Genomic DNA, 18,213 nt, shown 5'->3' on the forward strand with positions numbered 1-18,213 from the left:
ATGCTGAGAATCATTTGGGAATACTTTTTAACCTTACGTTAAAAGAAGAAAATTACCTTGCCTAGTCTTGATGCAAGGGAAAGAGCTACTTCCTGTCTCAACTTGATGTGCCATGCTTTGTTCAAGCCCACGGAAACCTTACCCCTGAGTGGATGAGGAGGAGGGTAGATGGGAAGCTGGAAGGGGGAGAGGGGATGGGGGATGGGAAGAGTGGAGGCAGGGGAAACTGAGGTCTATATGCAAAATAAATAAAAAAAATATTTATATAAAATAAAAAAGAAAATGAAAATATATAAGACATAGTACCAGAACACATAAGAACTACAAAACAAAAAAGAGAACAGAAACAATTTAAATGCATCTGAGTAATGAAATTGAACAAATGAAAGCTCAGATATGAATAAAATCACTACTAAATTCTACCAGACCATTAAAGAAAATTAAGCACATACTTCTCAAAATATATTATAAAATAGAAACACAAGAGAGCCGGGCGGTGGTGGCGCACGCCTTTAATCCCAGCACTCGGGAGGCAGAGGCAGGCGGATCTCTGTGAGTTCGAGGCCATCCTGGTCTACAAGAGCTAGTTCCATGACAGGCTCTTAAAAAAAAAGCTGCAGAGAAACCCTGTCTCGAAAAACCAAAAAAAAAAAAAAAAAAAAAAATAGAAACACAAGGACATGAAATCCATTCTATGAAGACTATATTATCCTGACAATAAAACTAGATAAGGATACCATAGCAACAAACTATTAAATGTTTTTTAATGAGCATAGATGAAAAAATTTATAATATATACTTGCAAACTGAACACAAAGCATAAAAAGATCATAGATCATATGCTCTATCAAAATGGTTTCATTCAAAAAACTCAAGAATAGTTCAATATATACAAATTAGTTTAAAAAATACCACTGCACATAAATTGAGTCAGATGGTAAAAAATTATTTTGATATCTCAATACATCAATACATGCATAAATGATGAGGGAGAGTCTTCTGTTTGTGTTGATTTCATTCTTTAATGAAGAAACTGCCTTGGCCCATTTAATAGACAAGCCCTTAGGTGGGTGGAGTAGACAGAACAGGAAGAAGGAAGTGAGGTAGATGACTCAGTCAGATGCCATGCCTCTCCTCTCTGAGCCAGACGCGATGAAGCTCTGGCCAAGATGGATGTAAGCTAGAATCTTCCCGGTAAGGCACCACTTCACGGTGCTAAACAGATTATTTGATATGGGTTAATCAAGATGTGAATAAGAGGTTGAAACTAAAGGGCCAGGCAGTGTTTAAAAGAATACAATTCGTGTGTTGTTATTTCGGGGCATAATCTAGCCAGGCAGAAAGGAGCTGGGCGGTGGGATGTGGCCCTCAGCTCCTCCCTACAGAATGGCACCCACGTGGACAACTGAATCCACAGAAAGCTTGAGAAAGCTTGGGAAAGAATGGAGTAAAGCAAGTTTTCTTGATAGCAGCAATTTATCGGGTCTGCTCTGCTTGCTAGAGGCTAGCAAGCGCTCTCATCTAAGAGAGGCTTCCTGACTCAGCTTTAGCTGCAAAACCCTGCAGCTCTTTTAAGAGGTCCTGCTAGGAAACACTTAAACGGTGTTGATGAAAACTGACTGCATGCTTTCGGTTTTCGGCCATAGCAGGAAAAAAGCTGTGCCTTTTTAAAATGCCAGTTTTCTGGGCCATCCTGCCAGGGCAAACTCTGACTCTTTCAAGCAGGTGGTCCTGACTATGGAGCTTTTGATTGTTGTTTAACACTGTTGCAGCTTGCTTGCTGGCAGGGACCTTGAAATGCCACAGAGTTGTGGTGATAAAAATGGCTACAGCTGGTACCTTTGCCTTAAGGCTGGAAAGCTAAGGAATGGGCTGGATCTAGCTGTCAAAGTTACGGCTTTAGTCCTACCAATATTGTTTGGTAAATTAAAGACTCATGTGGTCACAAAAAGAGAGATATACAGAAGAGGAAAGATTCAAAGTCGAAGACAATGTCAAAATGTTTTACAATGTGTTGAAAATATATGCAGGCTAAAGGTTAAAGTTCTTAAAAGTAAAAAAGAAAAAAAGGAAGTAGCTAGGGTGTGGTGGTACACACCTTTAAACCCAACACTTGGGAGGCAAGGTAAATTGACCTCTGAGACTTCAAGGGGCAGAGGTAGATTGACCTCTGTGACTTCAAGGTGTGGTAGCACACACCTTTAATCCCAATGCCTGGGAGGCAGAGACAGACAGATCTCTGTGAGTTCAAAGTGTTATAGCACACACCTTTAATCCCAGGCTGAGACTGTGGATCTCTGTGAGTTCAAGGACAGCCAACCTGTCTCAAAAAATAAAAGTAAAAATAAATTAAATAGAGGTTAAAATAAAGTCGTATAAGATGGAAAATACACAGAGAATCTTGATACTGTATACTATTATGCTCTCTTTGAATTGTTTGAATGCTGAGGAAGAAGCAAGAGCTGCTAAAATATATTTGTTTATAAATGCTGCTGAACTAATCCAACATAGATATTTTCAAAATACTTTGACTTCAGAATTTGGATCCAAGGATATGATACTTTGGAAAAGAGATTCTTTTGTTTTTAAAGAAAATGAGACCCTGTAGATTGCTTCTATCCCAATATGGTATGATAGACCACGCCCTCCTGAAAGGTTGCTGTGAACAACCTCAAAAAAATACTTCACCCAACTGATGACTGAGATGAACCTGGCACATAGGTTACACCATGAAAGATCTGATTAACAGTATCCCCATTCAGCAGGAAGCAGTTTGGAGAGAAATAACTGCATCCATGTTCCCAAATATTGTTTATAAATGTTCTTTTACATTTAAAGGGGGAGATGATATAGATATGAATAATTTACATTGATATAAATTTTGCTTCGTTGATATAAATTTAAGGCTAATTTTGTTATATGTATATGTATTTGTGATCTTGATTAAGGTATTGTGATTGTGTAGTTTATTTTAAAAATGTAATGTATAATTAGGAAATATAGGTTGTTAATGAATAATCATCGATAATAGTCAAGCTTGTAGTCATGTTAGTTAGATTTTCTAGATATACAGAGATATATTTCAGTTAGATATGCATTCCTAATATCTTTCAAAGACTACAGAATATGGCATTTATATGTTTTAATAACTTAGAACTTTTCATGACAATGAGACACGTCTGCTCCTGGCAGCACCAATCTACTTCAAGAGGAAGATGGGCATTGAAGAGGCTCCTTATGGAGTTTGATAGCCATCTGGGCAAGAAACTGCTCTTGCCTGGACTATTGCATAAACTGGACACAGAGAACCCTCAGAGAGAGGACTGCTGAACTTGCCTATAGGTGAGATGATTTTTCGGGGTTCCTGATTCATGAAAGAGTCTGTGAGACATTCTGCAGGACACAGCAGATACTGACTGAACTGCCTTTGAAATTTCCTGCATCATGGAAATGTCTGCTGGAAACTATGGGCCTGTAGGCCAAAGATGGATGCCCCAACGGTACAGAGGAACTTTGGGTGACTGTCCAGGCAGTGAGATGTCTCTGTGATTTCTAGAGTTTTATAAGTTGCTTACTTCTCATTTACTTAGGTAATATTATATCCTTCTGGAGTCTTTGATGGAGTTGAAGAATAGAGAGATTATAGTTGTTTTCCTTTGTTATGATAAAAGATAAATAGATATAAATATTGTAACTGTAATTCTTGCTTGATAACTGTTTTGTTATATGTAATTTTACTATGTTAAAGTTAAAGCCTTTCTTTTTGTTTAAACAGAAAAAGGGGAATTGATGTGGGAGAGTCTTCTGTTTGTGTTGATTTCATTCTTTAAAGAAGAAACTGCCTTGGCCCATTTAATAGACCAGCCCTTAGGTGGGTGGAGTAGACGGAACAGGAAGAAGGAAGTGAAGTAGATGACTCAGTCAGATGCCATGGCTCTCCTAAGTGAGACAGGCTGCCTCTCCTCAGGGAGAGAGATGTGATGAAGCCAGCTGCCAGGTCAGACATGCTGAATCTTTCCCAGTAAAACACCGCTCGTGGTGTTACACAGATTATTAGATATGGGTTAGTCAAGATGTGAGTAAGAGGCAGGAACTAATGAGCCAGGCAGGGTTTAAAAGAATACAGTTTCCCTGTAATTATTTGGGGGCATAAGCTAACCATGTGGGATCTGGGCAGGACGAAAAGCAGGCCCGCAGCACATCACTACACATAAAAGGCCCTTATTATTTTGTTCCTTTAATTCTAGTCATTATTTCTACAAGACTTTGATCTTGAAAGAATATTAAAGCTTGTCATAGGCCTTTTCTGTAGAGAAAATCTCAAATTTCCTTAATTAGCATAATATTGGCAACAGATTTTTCAGGAGAATTATGGAAAACACCCACTCATTCCTCTCCTGTTCTACATAGTATTGCAAGTCTTAGGCCTACCTAAGAATAAAGAAAGATACAAAATAGATTAAACAAAATTAGCCATATTTGTAGAGTGCAAAATCCTATGCTTAAAAACCTGAAATATTCCACTAGAAAACTTAGAAATATCCAGAGAAATAGCAGGATACATAAGCACAAGGAAAAAATAATCAGTCTCTAAGCAGCTTTTCTATATAAAAGTGGCAAAGTTGCTAAGAAGGAAATCCAGAAAAATAACCAGTTCAGAATGACTTAGAATAAGCCTTATATAAAGGAGATGAAATATTGTACTGAAGGAAGAAACTTAAAGGTTACAAGATGAAAAGAGTACCTATGTTCATGGACTGGCCAAATTAATGTGAAAATTGATGTATTACAAAAATGAACCTACAGACTCAGAGAATTTGCCATCAAATTTTCAATAGTAGCAGTTAAAAGTGCAATGAAAATAACATAAACAGATAATCTCTCTGCTAGGTAGTCGAATCGCAAGCACAGGGGAAAAATGCTGCAGGTACCATTATAACTGACTTCAAATTATCCTACAGAGTCAAACTAACAAAACAGCATGGTACAGACAAATAGACCAACACAAATAGACCAATGATCCTAACATAAGCCCAACAACTATAGCAATCTAATGTTTTACGAACACACCAAAAATACATAGTATATTGAAAGTCATTCTCTTCAACAAGTAGCACTTGGGAAAGCTAGGTATTTAGAGTAGATGACAGAACTTATCTATCTCTCACACTATTAAAATGAACTCAGAATGAATTATTGACCTTAACATTAGCCCTGAAAGTGTTAAAGGTAAGCATAAGTAAACTGCTTTAAGGTACAAAGGATAAGCTTTCTAAACAGGACTCCAAAAAGCTCAGGAAATAATTGCAAGAACTGGCAAGTGATACATATGAAATTAAAAGCTTTCTGCCCAACAAAGGAAACAATCAATAGTGTGAAGAGACAGCTTACAGAAAGAGAGAAAATATTTGTCAACAATAAATCTGTAAGATGATTGATATCTAGACTCCATAATGAACTAAAAAGAGGTTAAACACCAAATGTCAAATCATTCCATCACTGAATGTTCAAACCAACTTGAATAGACAGTTCTGAAGAAATAACATTGCTCATATATATATGAAAAAACCAACATACCTTGCCTTCAGAGAAGTGCAAAATAAAACTTATCCGTGATTCCAAATCTTCCTTTCAACATGACTATCATTTAGAACACATACAACCACAAGAGTTGAAGATTTATGAAGAGTAACCCATATAAAGTACTGATGAGAATGTGAGCTATTGTAGTCACTGTGGATATCATGGATGTGTATCACAGAAGCACTTGTACATCCTTTTTTACTATGGCACTATTCACAACAGCCAGGACATAGGTGCATTTAGGTGGCCATCAACAAAGAATAAATAAGGAAAATGAAATATACAGAGCAGTGGTAGCACACATCTTTAATCCCAGCACGCAGGAGGCAGAGGCAGGTGAATCTTCATAAGTTCTAGGCCACTCTGGGCTACAGACCTAGTTTCAGAAAAGTCAGGGCTACACAGAGAAATGTGGTCTCAAAAAACTTTAAAAATCTGTAAAGAAACCCAAGTATATATGGACAATGGAGTTTAGTTCATTTGTAAAGTATGAATTCATGACTGCTCCTAGATATGGTTGAAATGTTTTTATTGTAGATATGAGGGAGAGAACAGCCAGAGGCATCTGGAAGAATCCAAGTTGAACATGACCAACAGAGTAGATCTGGCCGGGAGAGGCGACAGGGAAGAGAAGAGAAAGGGAGGCAAGCAGGCCAGGAGACACCCAAAAGAGGAGCCAAAAAGAAGATCAAGAGAACTAAGAAAGGAGCCAAGAGAGCTCACAGCTAAAGGACTGGGTTATATAGGAAAGAGAAGCGGGGAGGGGAGGGGGGAGGCAATGAAACTCAAGGGCTGGGGAGGTTTAGGGTAGGGGGTGGGGATGAGAGTGCTTAGAGGATTCAGGACTCTGTAGCAGATACTTTCTATACCAATGATGACAGAGTCTCAGATACATTAATAGGTAGCTTAGGTAGTCCTAGGTTTCCCTAAGACCTAACAATTGGCACACAAATGGATGATCACTGTGTTAAGTGAAAAAAGTCATCAGACTCAGACAAATATGTCATGTTTATCTTATACATGCTCTGTAAGTTATAGAATTTATGTTGATGAGAGGAAGAGACCTAAAGGGAAGAGAATGGAGGGAACAGGGATGTAGGGGGACTAGTAATGGAGAAAAAAACACATGTATATTTTTCTCTCATTTCCAGAATGTGTGTGTGTGTGTGTGTGTGTGTGTGTGTGTGTGTGTGTGCGCGTGCATGTGCAGTGTGCACACACACCTGTGGTATGCCTGGGTGAGTTGGTGAGTGTGTGCATGCATGTGTGTGTGTGTGCGTGCGTATGTGACATGAAAGCAAAAGGAGGAATATTTGTAAGGAAGAAGGGAACCAGTCGATGCAGGAAAAGGTGACAAATGGTGATGCCGAGAATATGAACAAAGAACAATGACATACATGTTGAAAAGTCATAATAAATTCATTCTTTTGCATAGAAAATGAAAGTGATAATGATAATTAGCAAAGAAAATTAAAAAATCATGAATGAACTCCAAATTTAGAAAGTGGTGTCTTGGATTATCATGTCGATAGATACGTTTAGAGAAAGGTTGCATGTAAGGAGGCATCTAACAAAGCTCCAGGTAACTTAACAAAGTAAGCAGGGCCAGGGACAGTGCTGCAAATAATTCTATATAATTGAACAGAGTAGCATGAGACCTTCTCAAGCATGAGACCATCTTCATGGTAATCAAATTATTACTCTGAGGCAGTTTACTTATCAGGAAATCAATCTGGGGATTGATGTCCTGAAAATGGAAGTTGGGTTTCAATTCATTTGAGATGCAAACAGATTTGACAACCTATAGCTACTGTGGCTTTGTTTTTAAAACAAACTCACACATCTACATTGACCTTCTATTTTCATTGCTTTGAATAGAAAAAAAACCACCTTGCATAGAAGCTATCAAGAAACACATTTCACAGCAGGCAAATTAATTGGTTTTACAGTATTTGAATGGAGGGTTTGTCAAATAAAACATGCCGTGACAGTTAATAGTGTCATTTAGATCCAGAAAATTATTGGCTTATTTGTTATTGGATAAAAGGAAGGCAAACATTTTGCATTAGGAAGTTTTAATGTGTTTAAAATCCTCATTAGGGATTAATGGACATGCTTGCTTAGCATAGCGGCTCATTAATTTGAGGCTAAACAGTTACTTCTGTGTTTCAATCTCAGTGTTGTGAATTAACATTTTTTTTGCTTCTCTGTAATTAGATCTTGCATTTGAGTTTGGTTTTTACACCATCGGAGATGTAGAATTAATTAATGAGATTTATAAATCTAATGGAAGTAAGTTATTCCTAGCTATCAGTTCGTTTTAGTGAGCAGTTAAAGCACATGTAAGTAGGCGCAGATCTAAGAAATTTCAGAAGCCTAGGAAAAAATGTGAACTTCTCTGGATATATTTAGCAGTGTCACTTGGCCTTAATAGATAAAAGTGTTTTAATTAGAGTTATAAATAATAGGGGAGCTGGCGAGGTTTCAGTTTCCTATGCATGTGGTTTGTTCTTTAGGATCATCACTGTCAGAGAAGAGCAATTGTAACTGTTTCTGTGGAATTGCGATGTCATCCAGCAGCAATTAAGAAAATTGTTAAGTGCAGAATTTCAGAAGTCAATAAGGCGCCCAGTTTGTTAGAGGTTACTTTAAAAGTGGAGCCGTTTTCTATCAAGTGCATTCTGTTGCCACATTTTCATTGAGTGCATGTATGAGTACAATTTCTAAAATTACACCTACTTACGTGTTTTTCAGGAAAATCACACTAAGGAAATCAAACTAAAATTGGGCTCCTTTATTCTGAAATTGGCATTTAAATAATTATGGATTTAATCGGTGAGCATAGCAGTTTCTTCAGGGTGAGGGACCAGAGTCAAGGAAAGACATTGATTTTTTAAATAATTTTCACAAAATGGAGCTAAAGATATAAATTTTTAAGTTTCTTTTGTAATTATGATTATAGAAGTTAAAGATCTCACCAAGTGTCCATAGCAGTGCCTTCGGAAGTTTCCCAAAATACCTAGTGCCGGCTTCATTTTTTTTTAAACAAGTCAGAAATCTTAGTGCTTTGAAGACCTCATCAATCCAAGACATATTATAAAAGCTAATCATGTTATAATATGCTTCATGTTGACTATCATATATTAAATGCATAAAATTATTGTTGAAATACTCTTTCTTGAGGAAGAGCACATCAATTGATTATCCAGTACCAAATGGTCAGCCTTAAAAACACACAAGTAAGCCGGGCGATGGTGGCGCACGCCTTTAATCCCAGCACTCGGGAGGCAGAGGCAGGCGGATCTCTGTGAGTTCGAGACCAGCCTGGTCTACAAGAGCTAGTTCCAGGACAGGCTCCAAAGCCACAGAGAAACCCTGTCTCGAAAAACCAAAAAAAAACACACACAAGTAACATTATACAGACTAAGCAGGTTATATTTAGGAATATACAAGTATATACATAGAAATATATGTATGTAACAACAATTGATGAAAAAAGAGTCCATGAATTTAAAAAGAACAAGGAGGAAGGGAAAAATATAATTATATCGTAATCTCAAAAATAAAAGAAATAATTACAAATAGAATATTGCTGAAATATAGACTATCAGAATGATTGAAGAACTCATTTTAAACGATCCATTAGCTCCTTCTAACGATGTATAGGTGTACTTTCTAGGAAGAAGATATAGGCAAATGGAGTCCTCTTTACTCCCTTAGATACAAGACTGAATTTATTTGGGCCCATAGATACCCCAACCCTTGGGAACATGTTTGGCTCTTGATTTTATTTCATATGGAATTAGGTAACATTACAAGAATTACTAGTGTGGGTCTTCCAAATCATTAACCTTATTCTTGCGTTCTCTGCTTATCTCATGAATTGAGAATAAAGCTTCTTATAGATGAGAACAGTTGGAGATCTGTAGACTGCCATTAATTAAATAAGTGGTAGAAATAAAGTAATCTAGTGGTGAGGAACCAAGTGCCACCTCAGTCAAAATTGTCAGTAATTCTTTGCCTGTGATTTCTATCTGTCTCCATTGTTTTCTTCCTTTCTCTCCTTATACCTAGTATGTGGTCTGTGTGGAATACCTCCTGTGTGTTTCACACTGCTGCTTTCTTTTTCTCTTCCCAACGCTGTTACATAGTTCTTCTGTCCATCCATAGCAAATCCACATTACATGTTCCTGCTGTCCAAGACAAGACAAATCCACAGCTCCTTTTCTATTCCTCCTTCCCAAAGCTGTGTCAAATTCTCACCTGATGATCTTCCTTGTTACCTGTTTTGTAAAGAAAAACAGACACAGTCAGACATGTCCTACCATCTCTCTTTCCAGTCTGCTGCTTGTATCCCTCAGCACTGCCTTTCTTGCTAACAGAAGGTAAGAAGTATTTATTCATGTTCCTCTTTCAGCTACCCTCTCCCGTGTGTCCTGTACTGTTTGCTTTTTCTCTCAATCATCCAGTTTTTCTTATGCTCCATTGTTCGTCTCTGCACTGAGCAAAACTATCGGCCCCACATCACCACTTCCTATCACTGCATCTTCCTCCTAATTTTACATAATGAGAATGACAGAAGCTCCTCATGCCTCCCTTTTTCGCAATGAAAAATCAGGTTCACATGGGCTACAAGCCCCAGGTAAAAGTACAATCATTCTTTGGAAAAATATGGATAAAAAAACCAATAGTACAAATTTGGGTGTAGTTGAATGGACATATATGTGATGTCAGTACATGTATCGTGTCTGGCCTGTGGTTGGAAGGCACTGTCATTTATTCTCACTGTATGTCTTTCATAATTTTAGAGTGTCTCAGTGCTCTTTCTTTTACAAAATAATAGTAATCATATTTTTCTTTCATAATGCCATTTGTAAACAAAATAAAGTTGATTATATTATATGTTTCCCCTATTGCCTTTGATAGTTATATGAGATGCAAAATACTAGAACATTTTCCTGCCATTAGGGTACAAGCTAAAAAGTGAGAAAGTGATTTGTCCCAAATTACGCAGTTCACCAGAGGTATAACTTAAACAGGAAACTGTCATATTTTGAGTGTTAGCATATTGTTCTTTTTATTGTTTTATAGAATACTTTACCAGCAAATGAGATCACTGCTTTGTAATTGTTTAACTATTCAGTAGCAGGAGATGCTGTATTGGTGAGCTTAGAAACACATGACAGTTCTAAACACCCCATCATTTACTCTTTAATTTATAGAATTAAGAAGTGAATGCTATTCTTGAAACATATTTATTATATATTGTACCAATTTTTATTTCTGAAATTGCCCTATTTCACTCTAAATTGTATTTTTACATTCTCCTCTGTGGCTAGAAGAAATCACAGGGCCCCACATCAGAAAGCTATTAAATTAGTGTTAGCACAATAACGAGAGATTTAGTAGAATCCATTTAAACTGTAAAATGGTCACTGTTGCATGGCTAAGATTTCTACAGGATGGAAGTGGATGTTTCACAGTAATGGAGGAGTTCCACACACATGTAGAAATTTCAAAAGGAAAAGGACACGGCCAGAGTGTCTATAGATTTTAGAGCAGAATCTATAAGAAATGATTACTGTTAATTGTTTGTTTTGTTTTGTATTTTAGAGACTGGGTTTCTCTGTAGCTTTGAAGCCTGTCCTGGAACTAGCTATTGTAGACCAGGCTGGCCCCGAACTCACAGAGGTCCGCCTGTCTCTGCCTCCTGAGTGCTGGGATTAAAGGCATGTACCACCACCTCCTGGCATTTTTTGAGATTGTAATATAATTTCATTACTTCCCCCTTCCCTTTCCTCCCTCTAAACCCTCCTATATACCATTATTGTAGGATATAACCTCAAAGTAGACACTAGGTTGAGAAGAGAACAGCAAAGGAAGAACAAGAAAGTTAGGGCAGAATCCAGGAAGCTGACAGACAAGGAAGATTTGGTTCAAAATTTGAGCCTAGATTGAAGGAATGAATGTGAAACCATGGAGAGAATGTTGTGGTGGTAATCTGAACTTGGAAACTTAGCCAGAGGAAGAGACAGAATATTTTCAATATTGGCAGGGGTAGCAGCCACAACCAAAATGATGCCAGAGGCCAGCCAAGAGACAAGGCAACAAGGAATTTCCAGATGGTTTTTGGTTTGTTATAGAAATATTCCTAGATGTCTATTGTTTGATAAAAGTCTATAAAATACACAGAAATACATATGTATACATATGTATGTATATAGACACACACGCACACAGATATGTCACATACTCAAGCTCAGCTCCCTCTTCTTTATAAAATAGTTATTATAACACATACATGAACAGTGAGCAAATGGCTATTCAGGACTCATAGAATTAAGTACTCTTCACTTTAAATTCCCTCTGTCATTAGCACTCTCAGCTGATGATGGGCTTTTCTACATATGCATTTTTCTGTTGCCCATTCTTAATGTAATCAGTGAAGAGACGTCCTCTTCAGGAAGCACGTTGATCACCCTTCCCCCATCCTACTCACCGCTCTCTCCTCTTATTCTCTGTTGTCATATCCTTTCAAGTCCCATCTCTAGTCTCCTTTGTCACTTTCAGTGAGAACCATCAAATGGAGCAACAACCTGAAACTCTTTATAAACTAGGCCCCTGAAGAGGATTTAACAATTCATTAACAACATTCAGATGTCATGGTGACAAGCCTATAGCATCAGCTCCTAAAGCTGTCTAGACTGAGGATGCTGATGCCTTCTTACAAGCCAGTAACAGGATTTAGAATATGAACATAAGTGTGTACCAACTACTGGGCTAAGGTACCTTACTTATATACCTCACTTCACTTCAACCTCACAGAATTGGCAAAGTAGATTATTTTAAAACTTGTTCTTAGGTAGATAGATAAAAAGAGGCAGAGACATTCAAGTGATTTGTTCAAGGTCATAAAGCAAGTTTTAGAGCTGGAATCTATACCAAAATTTGTTGAGCTTCAAAGATGTCATAGAGATACCACAAACTACAGTATGTATCTATCTCATATATTTTCTAAGTAAGAAAATACTTATTGACACCTATTCAATTTTAGATGTAGTCTCTTCTATGATTCTAGACAGAGTCATTTTCTGTAGTTTTTAAAATGACATGTGTTGAATTCCTTTATGCTTCATTCTCTATTTTTCATCCATTCCTTTCTTAGAGAAAACAGTTGGTACTTTTTAGCCTGTTTTTACCCTGGATATTTTGATCATGTGGCTTCCTAATAAATTGCCCAAGAACAGCATTTTTTATCATTTCTTCTTTTTGAGATTATAGTATAATTATATCATTCCGTTCTTCCCTGTCCCCCTCTAATTTTTCCTGTGTGTTACCCTACCTACTACTCCCTTTCAAATTCATAGCCTCTTTTCAAGATGAATATTTAAAAATAAACAGCAATTCTTTGGATATACAGAACTTTTTCTGTATTAAAACAAATTTGGAAGATGAGCTGATTTGATCATGTCAAATTTTTGTTGTTGTTATTTTGTTTTGATTAAGGCCATATTATCCAAGGATTTCTGTCTGCAACTTATGTAATATTAACTACTCCCATTTAATTATAGACTCATGAATACAAATGAGACTGGGGACAGGTTAAGATGAGGCAAGAAAAAAGGGACAGTGGCAGATCCTACTGTGAACTCAGCTTATAGTTTTCCAAATTTATTTTGGAAAACTGGAACACCTGGATGGGGAAATCAAAGAATCTGAAAATGCAAATGAGAAACAAGAGGCTGCTGCTCCCTGTTTTTATAAATGACCAATGATGAAGATTAACAATTTAAAAAGACCAAGGCTCATTTCTTAGACTATTATATCCTGCGTTTTTATTTTATTGATAATACTGTGTCAGTGACCTCTGTCTCCCATAATTCAATCATGAACATAAATTCAGTAATCTGATAATGAAGATACAAATGGAATTAGTTTTAAAGCTGCCATCAGTGTCAATTGTGAATATTATTTAACTGAGCCAGTTATTTAGTTAATAATTAAACTTACATTTTTTTATACTTTATTTTGAGAAAACTTTGTCAAGGTAGAGTATTCCCAGAGTAGTAGGCATTGATTCCCATGAATACATTTTTACAGTCTTGGGATGATTTAGGCAAAAAAAAAAAATGACTATTCTTCCCTCACAATTTCTTAGCAGTAATGCACTTAGAGGCACACGTTGAACTCCTATGAGTTAAGCATGTGATGATCACTAGTCTGCTAATGCTTTACACTAATCTCCATGTTTTCTTTTAGTTCTAGTTGCGGCTTATATTTCCCAATGCCACAATCTGGCATTTTTCATATCTTGTATTACCCTAACCACCAAGGAGGATGCTCCAAACTGATTAATTTCAAAATAATTAAAACATCCTATGCAATTCACTTATTGTTGTTATGGTTAATTGAAAATTTGATGATTTAAAGGTATGCTGATTATTTCACAAGATATCCATTTATCACTAGGCAGATGATCTGTCTGTGGTCTCTCTGGTTTCTTGGGGTGACTGCCTGCAGTGTTAGATTCACAGAGGGTAGGCACTTGTGAGAATTCTCCAGCTACTCACCACCTGCTTGATGACATATGACTCCCTTCCCTGGCCCTCAGAGGACACATCCCTGCCCAGCACAAGGGTCTCTCTAGCCAGGAACGAGAGCACAGCTCTCCTGTAATTTTTCCTTGTGATGCTGGCTTTCTGCTCTAGGAGGAGGGAGTGGAGGCAGATTAGAGAGGATCTGAGTGGCTAACTTGTGATTTGTGGACTATCTGAATACTCAAGAGTGGATTCAAAAGGAAGAGAAGGTGGTTCTGGAACTAAGTAACGGTGTGGCAGTTCTGATCCTAGTACCACTACTACTTCTCTTCTGTCCCTTTCTTTCACACCTCTGTGAGTGGCTCCACTGGAAACTTTAGGAGAGGTATGGGTGGTTTGCCTGAGACACAGAGTGTTCAAGAAGACAAAATCTAGCTTAGTGCAGCTTTCTTCCAGTTTGTACCGTGACCCCAGTGAGTCACTGCACTGTAGGGGGCTTGTAGACTAAATAGCCTCAGGTGGTCCCAGCACTATTGAGAAATGTCCTATATCTGACCTCTTACTCCCATATGGTGTGAGGAATACAGTAAGGAATTTAAGGGCTGGGAGCTTCCTTTGGATATGGTTCCCTCAGTAAACCTAGTAGGTACTCTTTCTGTGGCACTTTAATGAGACTCCCAGTTCCCTATTTCCTATTTCCCCTGTAAACAGACAATTTCCCTTTTCCTTTATTTGCATGGAGTCTTCAAGGCAAGAATGATACTGTCTTTTGTCTTTAAATTGCCTTCCTTGGCACCATCCTGAGCACAGTGTGAGCTCAATCAGGATTTGTTGTCTAAAGAAGGAAATGGGAGATCTGATGAATGAATGAGATCCTATTACTCTTGTCAAGACTACCTTACCATGTATGTCCCAGTGGGTCTCTAATTGTTTGTTTTCCTGTTCTGTCTAGACATTTAACTCTGAGAGACAGACTAGGTCTCACAGCATTTGTCTTTGCAAGCCCCTGTGCCCAACACTGTTCCAGACACACAGCAAGTCTTTTTCTGGTTAAGAAGCCCTTCCAGGTACATTTGAGTTGTCTGGAGAAAAACCAGTTGTGGGGCTGAGCTAGATAAATTTGCAGGAGTAGTGACTTCACAAGAATACTGGATTCCAGTATTTTCTTGGGGAAAGGAACATATATAAACACTGGACATGGGTCCATATATATTTATCTGTACGGTTCTCAAATCTGACTCTGATGGTCATTATCTGATTTGCTGCAAAGTCCCAGTGCCTACATCTCTATTTCTTGACAGGATTTCCTTCCATAAAGAAGTGAGTATCTGTAATTCTAAGTGGAAGGATGATATTTGCAGTTGATGAGAGGCAGCTCTTAGCTGCACTTTTAATAACAGAAGTACGAGGAATCACAGGAGAAAGGTTTGACTTAACCTGTGTAGTTTTGCAGCTACAAAGCACGCTCGACCTCTCTTATTTCATTTGTTATAAACAGGAACCCTGTGAGACTAGAAAGGATCAGTTACTATTATTTATATTTTACATTAAATTATATTTTATGGTTATAAATGCTGAAACTTTGATAGGTAGTTACTAAATCTGACTCCTGTGAGCTAGGACCAAGATTTCTACCCAAAGCTTTTGACTCATAGGAGAGGACTCTTTCTGTATGTGAATATTGTTGTTTTCATCCTCTTTAGCTTCAAAATTTGTATTGATATATTTGTTGTTAAAAAATGAGCAAAGGTATGGGGCGGGACTTGGCCCATACATATTTAATCTACAGAGCCCATACTGATACTGTGGAACAAGGACAATTTAAGTCTTCATTACATCCCTTTGAATATTCATGTTTAGGAAAGGTATTTATTGGAAGTTTAAGAATCATCTTGAAAACACAATTGCTGGATCACTGAGCAACTAGTAGGGATGTTGTCTGATACTAAGAATTATCACTAAAGAAAATTATAAGTTGTGTTGTGTAATATTATGTTAGACCAGGAAATACATATTCTGTGTATTATCAGTAGTTGTCAATTTAAAAATCAGAATCTAAAGTAGTGGCTAGGGATATGGCTCAGTTGTTAAGAGCACTTGTCACTTTCACAGAGGGTCAGAGTTCAATTCCCAGTACCCACAAGCTTGTTCACACCCATCTATGATTCCAGTTCTAAGGGATTGGGCACCTTCTTCCATTTGCTCCAGGCACACGTGGTGCACATACATAACTACAAGTAAAACACTCATACACACAAAACAAACAAAATTAAAACATTTTAATTCTAACATAAAGATCCACATTGAAAGATCAAGCAATTTGGGATTATATTGATCCCAAACCTGTAGGCAGATTTCTCACAACCTTAGGTATACAACATGGAACTACAGGAAGGGAATGTGAATTGGATCATTTCGTATGTACATACTTGTACATAGAGCCTCTTATGTTTTAGAGACAGTATGCACGGACCGGTTTCCTTTATAGCATGTTATAGCCCAAAGTCATAGTTACATATTGAATTTCTTCTTCTTCACCATCCTATCAAGCATGCCAGCTCAATGAGGAAGACCACTGTGCCTTCTTTTGCTTACTATTGCATTTCTGCTTACCACCGGCCTGATGAAGAATACCTTAGCCTTCAAAAACATATTTCTTGAATAGATTAAAGAATGAATTAACTGTGTTAGGCCAATCTACTGGTGAGTCCCTATTTGAAAGTTATAATTTATGTTTCTTTATAATGTGTGCATAGCCAATTTTTGTCTTTATTTGTATTATCTTTTATACCACATATTCAAGTATTATTACATTAGGAAGGATGTCTATATAACTTCTCATCAAAAATGGAACATTTTAATATGAAAGGGAAAACAATTAATAATTATACTAGGATAACAAGTGTAACCTGGAAATATGTGTGGAGACCATCGTAAGGCCTGTCTCCTTACTTGGGATTTTATGCTTCCCAGAGCAGGGACCCTTACAGGTAGAAGAAATTCAATAAATTCAGATGGAAATCAATGGATGCTCAATAATGAATTTTATAATACTTGGATATTTATGTAAAATCCTGTACATTTTTTAAGGTTGAGGAAATCTGGTGCCATAGTCCACTTTAGATTTCCTCAAATATTCTTTAACTTTATCTGCAATCTGAGCATAATGGTGAACCAGTCTTGTGACGGGTCTGGAGTTCACAGACACTGTAGTAGTGTTCACACTGCAGAAAATTTCCTGTCATCCCTCAAAGCAGTCCTTAGCATTCAAACATTACACAGGCCTGCTCTCCAGGACCTAGCAGGGCAAGTCATCAGCATCAGCCAAGACTTGACAGTGGAGCTACTACAGCCACTAAGTAGAGTGCTCTCCCTATGCGCATGCGCTTATATACCCTTATAAAAGGCAATCCCTTCTCACCCTGCCTCCTCCCTTTCCTTCTGCTCTCACTAGGAGCCTTCCTCTGCACCTCCCCCCAATAAACCTCCTACTTGAGCTCTGTTGCATGGTGTGACTTTGTGGTGCTCCTTGGCTCCAAGGTTGCCAAGGTTGCCTTCTGCTGCTAAGCTATTGCAGCAGTTAATGAGAGATAACCACCGTTTTCCTTCCCAGAACGCCAGTGATGGGGTTTTTATCCCAGAGAACGTGAAGGTTTGAAGGGCAGGAAAAAAGAAATGTTTAGGAGTTGCTCAGGCTGCACAAGTAACATGCCGATTGGTAGACAGGACTTCAGGTTCTACTTCCAAGTCTCCCATCATGTACCACAGTGGAGCTGTTATCTTACTTTGATATTTGCATCATTGCATTTACTGCTTGCCAGGCCCTGGGAGAAAAATGTTATCTGCTTGACATATAGGATGTCCTCAGTATGTTTATGTTCAGTGGGATTTTGATTGACCAAGCAAGTGTCACAGAAAGAGAGAGAAGGAAAAATGGTTCTTGGCATTCCCTTACTATATGCCTGAAATTCCCTCTAAATGTCAAGGCAAATCTGCAGTACTCACAGGAATTCAGTTCATTTTTTTGCATCAAAAAAGTATCGGCATCAGATTTGACTGCCCGAGTTGAAGGGGAATTCAATTTAATCAGAGA

At 37.7% G+C, this 18,213-nt stretch overlaps 1 protein-coding gene across 1 annotated transcript in view; it reads left to right on the forward strand.

The window, feature by feature from the left end:
* Nucleotides 1-18,213, forward strand: part of Aff2 (AF4/FMR2 family member 2) — a 482,794-nt gene that overhangs the window by 265,415 nt on the left and 199,166 nt on the right.

This window comes from Arvicola amphibius, chromosome X (genome assembly GCF_903992535.2).
Source record: "Arvicola amphibius chromosome X, mArvAmp1.2, whole genome shotgun sequence".
NCBI lineage: Eukaryota > Metazoa > Chordata > Mammalia > Rodentia > Cricetidae > Arvicola > Arvicola amphibius.